At 32.1% G+C, this 17641-nt stretch overlaps 1 protein-coding gene and 1 long non-coding RNA gene across 3 annotated transcripts in view; one reads left to right on the top strand and one right to left on the bottom strand.

The window, feature by feature from the left end:
* Window positions 1–1439: 1439 nt before the first annotated feature.
* Window positions 1440–3072, bottom strand: LOC135847756 (uncharacterized). Its single transcript, XR_010559227.1, has 3 exons — window positions 2719–3072; window positions 1727–1988; window positions 1440–1579 (listed from the first exon to the last, which is right to left on the bottom strand). It is a non-coding gene; the product is annotated as an uncharacterized LOC135847756 (long non-coding RNA).
* Window positions 3073–6373: 3301 nt separating this feature from the next.
* pxb overlaps window positions 6374–17641 on the top strand; it is a 247864-nt gene continuing 236596 nt past the window's right edge. For both annotated transcript variants that reach the window (XM_065365571.1, XM_065365572.1), the window contains exon 1: window positions 6374–6772. The gene's annotated coding sequence lies outside the window, so the exon portion shown is untranslated. The remainder of the gene's footprint in view (window positions 6773–17641) is intronic.

Consider the following 17641-nt stretch of genomic DNA (forward strand, 5'->3'; position numbering starts at 1 on the left):
AATTTCAAGAAACGCCTCCTCAAATAAGTACGTTGTTTTTGGTAAAATCGGATCGGCTTGATTCCATTATCTAAATTTAAAGAAAAACAAACGCAATATTGACTGGATGTGGAGCGTGTATGCGATGCGCCCCTAGTACGACACAGCAAATTATTTCTATACATAAATTACTTTCTTTTTTAGTTTTTCTAATAGCCACCGTCATTAATCACGGCGCGACTGTTCCAACATTAAATTGTCCAAATCGAATGTCTGGATTATGGTAGAAAATTTATTAGGAAAACGCGAATAACGAAATATACAGACAATATTAAATCACAAACGGTGGGCTACCAGTTCATCGGAAATTGCTGCATTTGCTATCGCAGACCAAAGACCGTTTCGCCACAATAGACGGTGTTATTGTTAATGATGCCATTAAAACGAATCCATGTGGGTTTGATTGGTTCAATATTATTTACCATTACATACAATAGATATACCATAAAGGCCGCATTTATCCCTGTATCGCGGTGTTATTGTTACATTTTACACATGTTCAAAATATACCTACCCCTATTACAGCCCGCACGTATATATATTTATCAATTACTTTATTTTGGCCAGGCGCGAATTGGTTTAGTTGGCAGCGCCAGCCAGAGCGAAGTCGAGTAAAATCTGCGTTTTTCAACTAACACTGTGAGGCTGTTATAATAACGCGAGCGGTCGCATCTGTATTATATTTAAGTCGCTTGTTTAAAGTGCTGACCGGATAACTTAAAAAGTGGTAATTTTAGAAAGGTCGCGGGCTCTGCAGCTCTTCGCTTTTGTTTGTTTACCGAGCCATTTTGAAAGACTTCATGTTAGCACAACGATAATGTATTGAGTAAACAATTCTGAATCCAGTGTCGAGTTACTATTTTAAAGAATTCCCAATTTAGAGTTTCACAGAGTTTTTTCCTTTTCTCGTCAACTCTTAAGCTCCGGCAAGAGTTTAGATAAACATTGTAAACTGAGACGATGTTGCGTTTAATTAATGAAGTTAACCGAAGACCTAGAGGGTTATGTCCCATGGAAATTAAACATTTCACAGACTTGTTAATTACCAACTTTACTGGGCGATTCAAATGCCAACGAACGCGTTTACTTATACTTCTTTCACTTTTTCTTCTGTAATCGTGACTTTTCTACTTGGCTAAATCGTATAAAACGAAGGGATTCTCATCGTCGTCTTATGTTTTCAGCAGCGTTCCAAATCGTAAATACTAATTTTACGATAACAAGCTGACAAAAATTTCGGTCGTCGAGAAACTTATCCTTGAATATTTACCTAAAGCAAATTCCATATTCTTTGTTGCAGATTAACACATCTAACAACTCTATTATCGTTGTAAATGACAAAGGAATTCCAACCTTGGTTACGTATATGTATACTCGTATACGTGAGCGTTATTGAATAACAGTAGCAGGTAGATTGGATTGGAAAGCACGAAAACCGGTAGTGTAATTACAATCCATGGCTCGAGTTCGAGTAAGTGAAAATCTACGATACATCGGAATCGAGTAATGTTGGAATCATACCGGCGCAGGTTACGGTAATCTAGTACGGAAAAATACAAATATCTCATTACTTTCAATTCAAGCACAGGAAATAAGCAATGAAATTATGGAATAATACATAATATCCTAAATCACTCCTGCTGATTTTATGATTTCAGTGATTTCAAATTTGATTCAAGGAACTCACTTTGTCCACGTCCACCTTCAGAAATTTGATTTGCAAATTCCAGCTCTTTAATAATGCCGAAGAAATGAAAAATTATTATTCAAGAGCATTTACAGATATTTTCGCTTTCAAGGAAACGTTTAGCTTTTTTTTCGTTGGCACCATTCTTCACTTGTATGCTTCCAGCTTCTTCTTCGGAGATTGAAGCTTGTAAAGTTGTAATGAGTTCGTCTCTCGACGACCGACGTTGACAATTCATTTCCAGCCACAACCAGAATGAAACCTGCGAACATACGCAAAATTGTAATTACGCTACCAGACATCTATTGATAAATCCATGACCGCTAATCGTTCTGCCGTTAATGTGGAATAGAGTAATCTCGCTCCAGCTAATGTGGTACTTAATCATTTCAAAGTTTTAATACGATAAAATTTATATTCACTTGACAAATATATTTCAAAACGAGATTTAACCGCGATAAATTAATATTTGCGAGAAAACCTTTTCAACGAAACGCATCGTACAAAAAATTTAATTTTGAAAAATTCATTATAATTTGCATAAACGCTGCTCGAAACATTCGACTTAACATCAACGTTAATATCTCAATTAGGAAAAATTCCAGTTTTCAAATAATTATATTATTTCTACCGTGGTAATAAGGCACACCTTACGTAAGAGAGTAATGTATCTAAATAAAATTATTATTCGTCGGCAAATAGGTGATCATCAACACCGAGAACTGAGAAGGTCAAGTTGGCTGCTAATTTACATACTTATTCCGATTTTAGGCGGATATCGTTACAAAGTATCTAGAAGTTCGCTAATTTTGCGATAATTTAAAAGATACAGTCATCGAATGAAGTATACTTTATACACTAATATTACGTTTATGCAAATTTTTTGATGGTTTGATAGCAAATTAGTGAAGTTGGTGTACGATGCTACATACTTCTACTTACTTATACTTAATCAATGTTCAATCAATTCAATATTCGAAAAATTTACTTACTTAGATTCTGGTGATTTTCTCCTGTTTCTGTCAAACAATCAAATGCTTGGAAATTCGAAGAACATGAATAATTATATAACTAATATAATTAGAATAAAACAATCAAAAATAATAATTAATCACTACAGCAATCGCTATCACTTTCATTCGCATTTACACAACACGTGCTTTGAATTGACAAAAAAAATAAATAAAAAAATTGAGTAGATAATAATTCAGTGTTGCCAATTCATTAATAACAATATCTCTCATATTTCGATCAAAATATTAATTTTTATTTAATTAATATTTTGAGATCTCTAACAGTTATTCATTACATTCAACACCTTCTTTTTAAATGAATAGAAAATTACTTTTAGAAATCCCATAATTGAAAAAAAATCAATAATGTGTTGAAAGTGAAACTTGAAATGAAATTTGAGTTGAGCAGGGGCAGGCTAGGCAATGAAATGAGTCATTTAGGGTACCCAAATTGTTTGTTTTTTAGGGTGTTTTTTCAAAAAATTAAAATTATATTTCCGGCATTTTCGGCAATAGACCTTGTCACGTAGAAGCTAAACGTTTGACGTTAGGTTAGAATAAGGAAAAAGAAATAAATATAGGTATTAGAGCTGCAACGAAGCGACGCGACGTGTGATTGTGAGGGGGAAGGCCTAAAATTTTGTTGACTGCTTTTTTCAAAATTATTCTGATATTTTCAGAGGTGTTACAATTTTGAATTTAGTGAGTTGTTTCATCGTATATCCTAAAATATGTACCTAAGTTGGAAATTTTTGGTATGTACTATAGTAATACCACTAAAATTCATTAGGGTAAACAATTTTAAATTTTTCAGTAATAGTATAATTAAGTAAAAATAACTAAATGTTTTTGGTAAATGTAAAGTTTTATAACTTTTTTTTAGTAGGTAGGTATTATCGCACCTTGGGTAATAAGGTTACATCTCAAAAATGTGAAATTTTACAGGTGAGAGTGATTTTGTTTTTTTAAAAACTTGATTCATTATTTTCATCAACTTATAATAAGTAAATTGTGAGGAATGAATAGCACCTCATTTTAAAGATCTGGTATCTTACCTTCATTTAGCATAAGAACACTTTGAAAAATAAAATCTTAAAGAGGAAATATTTCAACGTTTGAAAAACATTTTGAGTTACCCTTTCATTAAAATTGATCTGAAGGCGAAAGAAAGCGCCCAAAAAATTTCATGTTATGAAAGTTGTATAGAGAATTAAATTTCCAATCGACTAAATGTCGTTAGTTTTTTTCTAGAGTGCTTAGTTTTTGAGTTTTTCTCAAAAAACTAAAATTTTATCATAAATGTGCAAAATTCATTTTTCTGAAAAGTGATCAATTTAAAAAAAAATTTCCCATTTGGTACAAACCAATGAAAAATACACTTCTTGTGACTATTTCTATCTGACAAACATTCAAAACAATCAAAACTGTTTTTTAACACTTTGTAAGTTTGTATGTACGAAATTTACTCAAAAAAAGCGGAGTTTTTTGAGATGTACCCTTATAACTCCAAAAAACTTGCAATGTTGTTGGGATTTTGAGTTAGGCCATTTGTGTTTTTACAGAGATCTAGATAATGTACCCAACTGAAAGTGTTATTTTTGGTTGAGGGGGGGGGGGGGTCATACAAACCCCAAAAATGCAAAAATGTCAAAATCGATTTTTTTTTAGATGTAGGTACTTTATTACTCCTAAGTTGCGTTATGGTACCAAGTTTTTTTCTAATTTCTACATCATTTCAACACGTTTTCAACATTTTCTCATACAACTTTTGCCAAATTTTACGAATTATTTTAATTACTTTTTGCAAATGCCTTTTTTCAAGTAATTATATTATTTCACTTTAAGTAACATGTTTTTAATACATTTCCACATAATTTTATGTTTTGCATTCAAAAAAAAAATTCACCAATTGTCGATTTGCTGTTATGTACTTTTATGCTTTAAACGGGGTTTAAAGTCATTTTAGAGACATTTTATACAGTTTTTGCAACATTTTAACATAATACTTTACTGTACTCTCTTATTACTTTTTGATAATTTTCAGTGATTTGATGCTTTTTTTTTTGTATTTTCATTATCATTTAATCATGTTTTTATCACTTTTCATGCAAATTTTGAAATATGGTATGGTCATTTTTTTGTTGATTTTTTAGTAATTTTTAGGCTTTATATTTGTTTTTAAGCTGTTTTAACGTCTTATAAAGAGTTAGCTGCATTTTGTCAAACTTCACTAAGTATATTTTTTTTTGTTGCAATTTTCAATTTTTATTGATTTTTAGTAATGATTTTGTAGTGGTGGGTACTTAAAACATTTTTAAAAAATTTTAAAAAAAGTTTTGGCTTTTTAACGCAACTTTTACGAAGTTTTGTGATTGTTTTAGTTTACTAATTTTTTACGCGTTCATAAGTTTATAACAGATTTCAACGAAGTCATGCACTTTTTTGCTTAAAAATTCCATATTCTCTACATGAATCAGATATAACAAACAATACTTACCCCAAATTGTACTTTATTAAATTTAAACAAGTGATCAAATTAAATATCTGCTTACTTACCTGTAAGTTATACTTCCTTGAATTGACAACTTGACAAGTCATAAAATTGAATTAGGGCTCAGGGCTCACCCTGAAAGAAAACACTTCCATATAAAGTAATCATTATTGGTACCGTACATTCTCTGTTATTTTTTCAACTTCTGATCAATAATATATGAATGTTTTCTCCAATGATCTCTCAAGTTACCTAATAATTTTCTTATAATACACCTACCCCCTACCTAGACGATTTTTATTCTCAAGTACAACATTAATGAATTTATTATGCCATTCTCAGTTTTGAATTTTTTTGAATTAGAATTCGAGGTTGAATTTTTTGAACTTTGATTGTTTTGAAAATTAATAATCATAAACGTATACTTAAGTTTAAATTAGGTAAATCTACGTAAAGTACTAGGTATAGGTATTAGAAAAAAGAGAGCAAAATAAAAAAATTTTCCATCAGTGTTATAAATCTTAAAACGCCATCAATTTATGTGTATATTCTTTTGTTCTTTTCATTCCATAATTGATTATGAAATTATGGAAAATAATTAACACTTCCAGTTTACAAAAATTGAACTTTCTTTTATATTATTTTTCTCTCAATCGCAATACCTACTTTAACGTTCTTTTAGTATAAATATAAATTGTATTACGGAATGATAAACAAAGAAACTAAATTCTGTAAGAAGAATAATTTCATTCGCGAAAGATTAATTTTTCAAAGTCTCAAATACTTACTTCTATTTTTTCTTTTCAATGTTGCAAAATTACCCTCAGTACCTAATTCTTATACCACATAAATTAATTTATGCTGGCATTTATAACTTTATTACAAACCTTATAAGTTATAACATAAAAGATCAGTCTCAAAATCAGGGGACCACGTTACACTACCCAGCACCCTCTACCTATGTTAAAGTAGGGCAAATACCGAAAAAATCATAATAAACTACCCTCCTTTACGAATTTTAGCAATAGCTTTTAAATATCATTCAACATTATTTTGTTCTCGTTTTACCACGTTTCAGCAGGATCGCTAGTTATCGTAGTAACCGGAGAAACACAAGTGGTTTCATGTACACGAACACGAAGCGTTATGTCAATTCATCTTTTACTTTCAGTGTTTCGCCGCATGTGTTGGAGTAGGGTTCGTTATCGTGAGGTCGTTTTTATGTCCGATTTTTTCGCGATATTTTGTAAATAATTTAACGTACAAATATCATTTTTTCGTTCGAATCGAATAGTTTATTTCGTATTTTGTAATATTGCTTTGTTGTATTATTATTTTTTTCAAAACCGCGCTGACGAAATATATTTTTGCTAATTTGTTGAAAATAATTTTGGTGATTACTGTGAAGTTGGAGTGTTGTATATTATTGTTTTACAAATACCATGGATGCTGATTGATTTGAAGTATTTCCAAGAGATTATCACTTCGATACTACCATCATGGATAAGTCATGTCTTGTAAGGAGTTACTAAAAAAATACAGGTAATTGAATTTATTTATGTACTTATTATTGAGGAATATGAAAGAAAAATAGAACATCTTTCGCGTTCATTTTGGATGTTTAGTTCTTCGGTCTACGGTTTGTTTACAGTTATCTACTCTGCAAATAAACTTACCACAGAGATTGAATGAAACTGAAACATGATGGTTTGTTCAGTAGGTTATGAGTTCTAGAGTGATAATTTTATCAAACTCCATCTTTATTGATGAGTTTCCAAAATTCCGGTAGTTTTTGTACGAGCTTGGCGAGTTGGCGCGTTTTCTTCAAGGTACTTTCCGTTGGAATGGCGATTAAAAAAGTTTAATGGAGGGTATTTCCTTAAAACCGGGTAATTTTCAAAGATGTATGAAAAAAGTTGATTTTATTTATACAACTTTTGAAAAAACTTTTTATAGTTTAAAAAAAAATAAAAGCCGGTGGCCCCGTGGCCGGCGACGGCGAGTGACTGGAGGGAAACTTCGGTAGTGATCAGCGTCAGCACTGATTTGATGTAGGATCAACTTTGTAGGTACCTACTTCAGTTTTTTTATTTTTTTATTTTTTCAAATTTTTTTGGATGATATTTTACGTTTCTAATTTCTAAATTCTCAATTTTCAATTTTAATTTGTAGTTTTTGATTATTTACTGATTTGACACGAGTAATACCAAAATATCTAGCCCATCTCACCGCTTACGTTGAATGATTCAGTGATTGTAAAATTGTAACGCCATCGTCGTAACACATGTTGATATAAACTTATTAGGTGCGTGTAAAACGCTGTAAATAAATGTCAATTGTTGCCTTTGTAAAAAGTGTTATTGTAAAGTCGACGTCGTATTGTGACATTCAAAAATAAATCTATGTAGTATTCGGAGCCGAAGCCGAACGTACGACAAACGACATCGACATCAGCATCAATACTCTTATACCCTCGTACCTTCGACTAGTACGATTCGACATTTATTTAATGATAAAAAATATATTATAGAAACGTATCTTAGAAATTAAATGTCACAATGGTCGCGTCTTCGGTGATTTTTCTCCCCAACTTCATCATGTTTTTTCGGTAGTGAAAATTTTATTATTTTAATTGAAACGTGCACGATCGTACGTATCGTCGTCGAGTTATGAAAACGTTAAAATTGTACACCCCTTAAGGGAAAAATTTAACGTGAAATAAGTCATAAAACGTTGTCGCAAATATCAAGCCAAATTGAACGTATTTTCTTTAATAAATCTAGCGAAGCATGCGAGCTAACAACGCGTAAAAATACGTTGATATTATTCTCGGCTATGCTCAAACACAAGGCAACCGAGAGAGGAAAAATTGCAAAATAGATTTTCTTTGTACTCGAGCCTAATCTAGTTAGAAAAACGTACGTCGCCGGCTACCCTAAATGCATTTACTTTTATGATATCATAAAGCGGAATCATCATTCTTGAGACCTTTCGAATACATTAGCCATCGTGAAATGTTTGGCGAACTACTTGTTGCGAAATACACCATACAACCGTGTAAGAATATCCTACGTACAATTTACTATTCCGTTAACGTGTGCCATATACTTTTTACCATAGAAGAGATAGCCCAAAGAGTTCGTGGACCGAGATATGTTTAAAGTAATAAAAATCTTAATAATTTGCCGGTATCTATGCTTTATTTTATTGGCAAAGAATACACCTCTGATGCCGAAACACGAGCTGCCGCCGTTCCTACAGATCACACTAAAATTTTAATTACCTGGGCGACACTTGGCATATGTTAATCACAATCCACCTACCTACGACGAGAACGTGTCGAAGAAACTTAATGAAGAATTTCGAATGCGTATTTTTTTCAATACAAATTCTCATCATCGCTGAAACCATAAAAATATTGTGTTTTCGGTATGGTGTGTTCTGCTACTGTGTGAGTAGTGTACAAAATTGGCTTGTTAACGATCACAAGTCATATGTACATGGTTCCTAAGTGCTTCCATGTCCATGTCGGGTATCATTTGTGCGTGTATTTGTATGTTTTCCAAATTATAATATTTTTAGCTTCGGTTTGTTAGTCGTGTATACGTTTTGTGTGTGACTTGAAACCTTTAACAGTTTGATGGATGTTTTAAAATAGTTTTGGTCTTTTGAAATATTTCGAGTTGTACTTCTGACGACTAGTTTTTGAGAAGTTTTAAATGACGAAATGGGCTATTGAAAATGTAAATTATTAGTTGGTGAAGAAAAAAATGCACTTGTTCTTGACAGCATGTTTGAGAAATGCAAATTTTGTAGGTATCATCTTTAAAATCGAATGATTTTGAATGGAAGAAAAAAATGTGCTGTAATTTGAGCACTTTTTATATCGTAGTTTTTTTTTTTTTTTAATGGAAAATGGATTTGAAACTTTTCAGATAAATGAGGCAGAGTATTCAAAATTTTTTATTAACGACAGTGAAAAATCCAAGCGAATGAAAACAAATTGAGCTTTAGTTTTTCAATCAAGATTGTAGAAAATTTCCTGAACTAAAAAATTTGATTTTTTTGGCTTTTTTCCCTAATTTTTTGAAATTTGCAATAATGACCAAAAAATTGGCATCGCTATATTCCAAAATATTTCCTGGCTTAATGAATGCGAAATATTTGAGAACAAAAAATTTTCAAAACAAAGTAACTCAAAAATAAGTGATTTGCAAATTGTAAACCCGCTCAAAAGTGGTCTTCAATTTTGATGGCAATAGCCTAAATCGATGCAAAATTTCAAATGCTATTTTTTGGATTTAGACCGATTTATCAAAATAGATTGAATTGAGAACTAGTTAGGTATAGCGAAGAAACCTCGTTTTTTTCGAAAATGTCCCCCCCCCCCTTTGAAAACCCATATCTCCCTCCCAAAGGCACCTCTTGTGCTAAACATTTTTCTGGGTGACTTCCAACTCAAAATGATGGTCTGCATTGAATTTGGTCAAATAGTCAACTTTTTTCGCATGCTATTTTTCTTCATTTTTAGCAAGTTTTTAAAGTTTTGGGCAAATCAATTTTTTCAAATTTTTTTTGAGCAAAAAATGACAAACTTGAAAAAGAAATCAGAAATTTGAGGAGGAAAGTCAATTCATAAAATATTCAAGCTAATTTTTGCGTCCCAAAATGCTTATTTTTTTGTGCATATTTCAAATTTTTCAGTTCATATAAAATTCCATTTACAAATTCCCATATTTTGTTTTTTTTTCATAAAAAAACTCGGAACATGTTTGTATGTTTGGAATGAGTTGTATTTTTTTATTCCTGGATATTATTTTTTGAACGTTTTGAAAATATCATAATTTTGTGTCCCGTGAGAATCTTGCATTATTTGCTCTTTTCTCCCTCCCTCTTCTTCTTCACACTCTAGGTTTCAATCAATTTCATTACCATAATTTTATTTCGAAAGAAAAAAAGTGCTTTTCTGTTCAATGATGACATTTTTGAAGTTGAACCCTGGACGGAAATTTGGGAACTTACAAGTATTATGTGCAAAATTATCACCTAGGTATTGAAGGAATTAATTATAATACCTACATAATTAAAAATGAGGAGTGAAATTACTTTTTTAATTGTAAAAATTATTATACTTTTAGTTCAATCCATGTCTAAAAACCAAAAAGGAAGAATCAATAAGATTATTGATGGAGAATGAATATTAAATATTCATCATGTCGATTAATCAATGTATGCTTGAAATAAAATCAGCAATTTTTTGCTTTGTGTTTGTTTTTCAATGAAAATTGATTAAAATTTCCACTCGAGTTTTCAATTCATTTTTAATTTATTTCAATTGTTCATGTTTGCCACTGCACTTCAATTTTTTCAAATTTATTCAACAATTTATGTGACTAGCTTGTACATAATTTTTTTTATCAATTTTTTCCAATCTCAAAATTCATTCAATTTATCTGACTTGAAAAAAAAATTGGTGAAATGAAATATTAAAATTTTTTTCTTCCCTATCGATGATGATGGGAGATTTTCAAATAGTAGGTACAATCGTTTTCCAACTCAAAGTTTTTTAATTCGAACGAAAAGACGAAAAAGTCTCGATCAAGAAACGTCAGTGTTCAGATCCTTTATTCGTGAGTGATGGTATTCGCAGCTGTTTTTCTTAAATAATTGATTTCATTAGAAGTTTTTCAGTCCATTTCATCGTAATTGATCTGATAATCTCTCCTCCACTCCCCCCATGTTTCATTATAAAATTTCAATAGGATGTCCTCGGATCAAAAATTTGAAAAATCAACATTTTGGCAGCCAAGAGACAGTGAAGAAATTTATTCAAAAATCTAAAAATTTTTCTAAAACGTCCTTTTTTTCGCGAATTGTAAAAATATTGATTTTTCAAAGGAAAAGAAATCTGATTTTTTTTCGATGCGTTGTATTCATTCTTTTTTTCTTGTTTGGAAATTTTTTACGCTGAAATCTGTTTCGAGATTTTTAAAAAAATAAAATGAAACCATGAAATGGGATAACATTCGTATTATTTCACTTACAGTTATCAATCGACGAATATTCATGGATGAAATTACATTCGAATGCGAACAATGTCGATGTGACGGGTTGAATTCGAACCAAAGCAGCATTTTTTATAACGGTTGAAATGGCAGAATAAGTATATGCAATAGTCGAGTGGGATCACGATGGGTTTACCCTTACCTTTTCGAGTGCTATTTAATTTAATTTTTTCCAAATATTCTCAACAAATATACAGACGATTGTGTTCGTCTATACGTATAAGGAACAAGTCAACTTTCTGTCTGTGTGAGCTTTGTATAATATGTAGAATAAAGTGCATTGTGCTCGCAAAAACAAACGTATGTACCTACCTCTCTACCTATATGGAAGATTTTTTACACATTTTTTTGCAAATGTTGTAAGTACACGACGGGTATGTTGTATGCACGGAAAAAAAAAAGTATAGGTAATTTTTATTATTTTAGCACAATAACCGGATCCAATTCGAAAATACAGTAGAATTTATTTTAGAACTTGGTATTTTCAACTGGCAACACAAATTATTTTTAATGTGATGGCATGGCAAAAATTATTCCTCCATAATGACTTTTACTGTACCGTGATAGTAAAAATTACACGAACCAATAATGTAAAAATTAATGTGTGGTGAAGAAAAAAATACTGCTCTTGAAGTAATTTTTACTATTTGAAAAGTAAAAATTATTCTATCGTAATAATTTTTACTGTATTTTAATAGTAAAAATTACTCGAACCAATTGTGTAAAGATTAATAGGCGTTGAAGTAAAAAATGCTCGTTTTGAGGTAATTTTTACTGTTTGAGAAATAAAAAGTACTTGTGGTGAGGTAATTTTTACTTTGGAGCAATGATATCAATTTTTAAAATTAAATTTTAAAAAATTAAAATAAAGGGGTAGGATTACGCTGTTTTGAATTTTTTTTGCATCATTGGATAGTACTCGATGTGGAGGATTTTTTACAATTTTAATATCTTGCGAAAATTTCCTAACCTGATGACCTAACGGGGAATCGAACCTGGTACCTTACGTTTTCCTAACTACCTAACTTAACTACTCGGCTATGACCACGCTTCTAATAAACGAGGATTAAAAGAATATATTTGTTTGCAAACGCTCGGTGCTACTTCAAATCACGTTACTGTTTATTGCGTGCAGTTTGATTGGAGAGCGCTTTTTCACATGTTTGTGTGTGTATTTTCTGTGTTGCCGGAATATCGTATAAAATTTCAAGGTCCAAAGTGCGTTTTTCGATTTTTGGTGAATTTTTGAAAATCGAATTTAGGCCAAAAGTGAGAGAAAAAAAATCAAAATTTTACCAAATTGACCAAGAAAGCTGGAATTTGGGATATACCCTATTTTCGACATGCCAAATCGATTGGAGACGGTTTCAACCCGTTTTGAGCAGTTCTGGAGCCTCCAGCAGGTTTTTGAAACTCGAAATTCCCACAAAATTCCATCAAATTGGAGTTGTAAAGCTAAAATTTATTCTAAAAACTAATTTCAATACGCTACGAAGTACTGTGGGTGAATTTCAAGTCGTTTTGGATCCTCCAGCAACTGTTTGAAAATTCCTGAAGCCTCCAGCAGATTTTTGAAACTTTAAATTTTCACAAAATTTCATCAAATAGAGATGGAAAGCTGAAATTTACTCTACACTCCAATTTTAACACCATCTGAAAACGACTTCTGGTGGATTTCAAGTCATTTTACAGCCTCCAACGACTTTTTTTAACATTACTGGAGCCTCCAGTAGATTTTTTAAACTTGAAATCAAATTTCCTCAAAATTTTATCAAACCAAGATGGAGAGTCGAAATTCATTCTGCAAACTAATTTCAATACGCTACGAAGTTGACTGCTGGTGAATTTCAAGTCGTTTTGGAGCCTCCAGCAACTTTTTGAAAGGTTGTATGACGTTTTTTTGGAAAATTGAAATTTCAAAACCATTTGAAACCATCATGTAATCTGCGAAGTAAATTTCAGCTTGCCAACTGCATTTGATAATTTAATGTTGGGGAAATTTCAAGTTCCAAAAATCTACTGGAGGTTCCAGTAATTTTCAAAAAAGTCGCTGGATGCCCTAAAATTACTTGAACCCACCTGAAGTCGTCTTCAGAGGGTGTTAAAATTGGAGTGTAGAGTAAATTTCAGCTTTACATCTCCATTTGATGAAATTTTGTGAAAATTTAAAGTTTCAAAAATCTGCTGGAGGCTCCAGTAATTTTCAAAAAAAGTCGCTGGAGGCCCTACAATTACTTGAACCCACCTGAAGTCGTCTTGAGAGGGTGTTAAAATTGGAGTGTAGAGTAAATTTCAGCTTTCCATCTCCATTATTTTATGAAATTTTGTGAAAATTCAAAGTTTCAAAAATCTGCTGGAGGCTCCAAAACTGCTCAAAGCGGCTTGAAACCGTTTCCAATCGATTTGGCATGTCGAAAATAGGGTATATTCCAAATTTCAGCTTTCTTGGTCAATTTGGTGAAATTTTGATTTTTTCCCTCATTTTTAGCCTAAATTCGGTTTTCAAAAATTCACCAAAAATCGAAAAACGCACTTCAGACCTTGAAATTTTGACAGGTGATAAATTTTTGCATGATCTTTCGATCTACCTTTGTAAAGTTTGAAAAAGTTCGTGCAAGTCCTATGTTAAAACGCAAAATCTGCGATTTCGGCTGACCTGTCAATCAAAATGGCCGCCATTTTGTAAGTAAGGCCAAAGTAAGGCCAACTTGGCAAGTTTGCTTTAAAATGTTCCTCAGGATGTCCCCTTTAAGAGAAAAGTTGTCCCGGAGGATCGGCGGGGGGGGGGTGCAATTACTCCTATTGTCATATGCCGGACTATTAATATTGACACAATAATTCGTGTTTTCCATGTAAGTAGTAAGAATTACTCTCACAATGCGTGATATTTACTTAGAAATAATAGTAAAAATTACTTTTATAACTGAGTAATTTTTACTTGGGCAGAATAGTGAAACTTTACTATCCGTGAATAGTAAAAATTACCGTTACAATCGCAACAGATAATACCACCTGGTGCAGTACTTTTTATTCAATCATACAATTTTATTTCTTACCAGAACAGAATAGTAAAAATTTACCATCCGTAAATAGTAAAAATTACATTGAATTTTGTGGAAAAAAATACTATACAGAAAAGTAATTTTTACTTTCATCACGAATTGAACCACACGTTGAGTGATTTTTACTATGAGATTAGTAAATTTTACTATGAGGTTTGTAAATTCTACCTAATTTTGGGTAAAATATATTTTTTGGCGGACATTTATTATTTTTTAACAGGTAATTTATGTTAAAATTTTTTTCCGTGTGTGCATATAATTGACGTTATATGTACGTTGTAGTTTCTTTTTGTTTTCGTTGTAGGTATTCGAAAACATCGCGATTGTTTGGCGAGAACGGAAACAGTAGAGACGGTCAAAATGGCATTGAACTATTTAGTAGTTTCGAACAGAGAGACGTGTGTTGTGAGGAAAATTCGATACGCACTGGAAATATATTTGGCGATATGTGTTACGTCTGAATACGTGTACGTGTAAAGTGGCTGGAAGAAAGCGAGAAACTGACCGAAAAATGTGAGAAAAAGCCAAGTTAGCGTGCGATGACTGCGATATTCCTAAAACCAACTCAACTAACGCCTTGTATACTCGTACTAGTAAAAAATGAGTAAAATTAGCGGTTGTTTGGAAAGAAGGCGACTGCGAGTTCGTCAGAAAGATGCTGCGGTGAGCACGAAGTGAGGATGGGCGGGGTGAAAATAAACATTAAAAATTATTATAATTAAAGTACATTTGTTGACCTGTGCGTCTCGTAGTTTGTTAAAACTAACGAGTTAACATGGATGGAAAAAATGCTATCATTGATGCACGCGATCGACACTGCATTTTTTTTTCTGTGTTTACGAAAGAATGAGAATAAAAAATAAATGCAATCGCATGATCGATGCCTGTACCTACGTAATACGAAGATGGGTATCACGAGACGATCAAAAAGACGTATACAAATGTAACTGGAGCAGTAGGTCTGTAGTATCTTTGCGGTCATTTCTTTTTTTCTTAATTAACAATACCAAACGAAAGGGTGTATCAGCTGCGTAGGTATATTATTTCAAAAGAATCGAACAGCACCCTTATTTATACAACAAATTGACCGACTATGGAGACTGGAGGAGATGTTGATAGCTGGACATTGTATTTGTATTGGAATCGGAACCGACATAACGGTGTCTTTGGAGAAGATGGCTCAGGAAGTGTGATCGTATGGTCAGGATATTGACGTTTACATCGAGTATTTTTTCTTTCTCTCTAAACCGCTTATCAACGAGATATCACAATAGAAGAAAAAATTACCTAGGATGCGAGAAGGCCTCGCGAACGTGGCATCGCACGAGTTTGTTTACTTTTGTAGTTAACACGCCGAGATGATGGGGCAATGAGGATGGACAGAACGTACGTACGTCCGAACAACAAGAAGGTACTGTTAGTTTAATTAGAATCTTTGACATATGGTCAATGGTAAAGTACCTAGCAGAGCTGGGCTTCTATAGTGGACACCAGTTTGGAAAATGATCCGAACGTGAATGAGCTTTAACGGATATTTGTATGCTTTGAATAACTAATTCGTGACCGAATGTTTGTATTTGTAATTAATAATTAGGTACCTGAGGTGCTTAGTCGAGGGCAACCTATGTGAGGATAGCATGTGCTAGCACCCTTCTAAGGGTAATGATTTTTTCTCAGTTTGGTTTTTGTGGTCGATCCAAGTGGTTAGTCGTATACGAGCTGATTTCAGTCTATCGTGGTATATAGCGAAGCGAATTTCAGCCAAGAGATGAGGTTAAAGTATACGTCGTCGAATGAAATTGTTTTTCAACTCGCGTAAAAATTTCGATTGCCTTCGATAAAATACCCGTCATAGGGTCGCGTAGTTTTGTAAAACTTTTCCCCGGTCGTAGATTACATGGTAATGGATTGTACACGTGTGGTTTACTTCTGCTGTATGGCAGTTTAATGTGTATTGTGGCTCGGTAATTTGTCGCGATTTTTGTCAATTGAGTTTGTTGTGTTCGGATTGTCGAGCTGAGGTGAGTACTTACGGTTTTGGTTCGATTGAGAGGTATTTTTGAAGCTGTAGTGTAGAAAAGAAGGGATTGTCTTATGCTGTGGGTATATTGTAATTTAGCTGGATTTCCCGGCAGTTTAGCAAATCTTATCAATTCTGTTGACGTTTTTGTTGCATTTTTTTTTTTTTCGTTTTGAAAATCGTAAGAAAGGTTTTTATTGTTTTTTCAGATTTTATGTTTTTAAAAAATGTTTTGGCTCTTAAAAAAAGTAAAATAAAAATAAATGAGTCAAAAAAAATTTCTTTGAATTTTTTCATTTTTTAATGCATGTAGGTGTGTAAATTGTTAATTAATTGAAAGGGGACCAAAAAAATTCCAATTTGTGGGTGGAAAAGTCGATTTGAATTGAAATTAGGATTCATTTATCAATTTTCAGCTCAGCATTGGAGAAGGAAAATCTGAAAATTTAATTCAAGAACGATTTGAAAGTGCATGAGACATTTTTGTCATGAAAATTGTTCTCGCTATGGTTTGTTGATGAAAAAATGAATTTTGATTTTTTTTAAAGGCTTGATTCATGCCTTAAAATTGTTGAAAATCGACCACTTAAGATACTTTTTCAAATTATTGAAAAATTGGTTCGATCACATTTTGGTTAAAAATGAAAGAACGCCATCTCTCTGGCCCTAGGAAAATGAAAATATGTAGCTTTTGAAAAAAAACAATATTGTACTCATTGAAAATTTGTTTGATTTTAACAAAAATCATTCGCGTATTTTTGATACCTCTGAGTGCAATTTTTTTCATATTTTTACTTTGTTTGAGGCTGGAGGGTGATTTTCATTCACTGTAAAATGCTCTGAATTGGCACACTTTTTTCAACAATTATAACTTTGGAGTAATTTTTACACTGGATAAAAATCAGTAAATGTAGTACATGAGTAGTGTTTTTTAATGCTCATTTTGTGCAGAATTTAGTCCAGTAATAAATTATACTATAGAATCACTTAAATCCACTCCAAATTCAGTTTTAAAAAGTGTGCCAATTCACTACTAGGGTGAGGTGAATCTGCACAACATTTTCAAAGTTGAATTTAAAGTAATTTAGTGTGCTGCAGATTTTTTAAAAAAATCGACCATGTTTTTTACTTTTTTTACGAATATCTTTCGAACAAAGCATCCAAAAGAAAAATTAATAGTTTTAAGCAAAAAGAAAATTTTATGCTCTACAAATTTTCCTTGGTTTCATTTTTTAATAATAAAACTAACAAATTTTCCGTTTTT

This window comes from Planococcus citri, chromosome 5 (assembly GCF_950023065.1).
Source record: "Planococcus citri chromosome 5, ihPlaCitr1.1, whole genome shotgun sequence".
In the NCBI taxonomy this organism is placed as follows: domain Eukaryota; kingdom Metazoa; phylum Arthropoda; class Insecta; order Hemiptera; family Pseudococcidae; genus Planococcus; species Planococcus citri.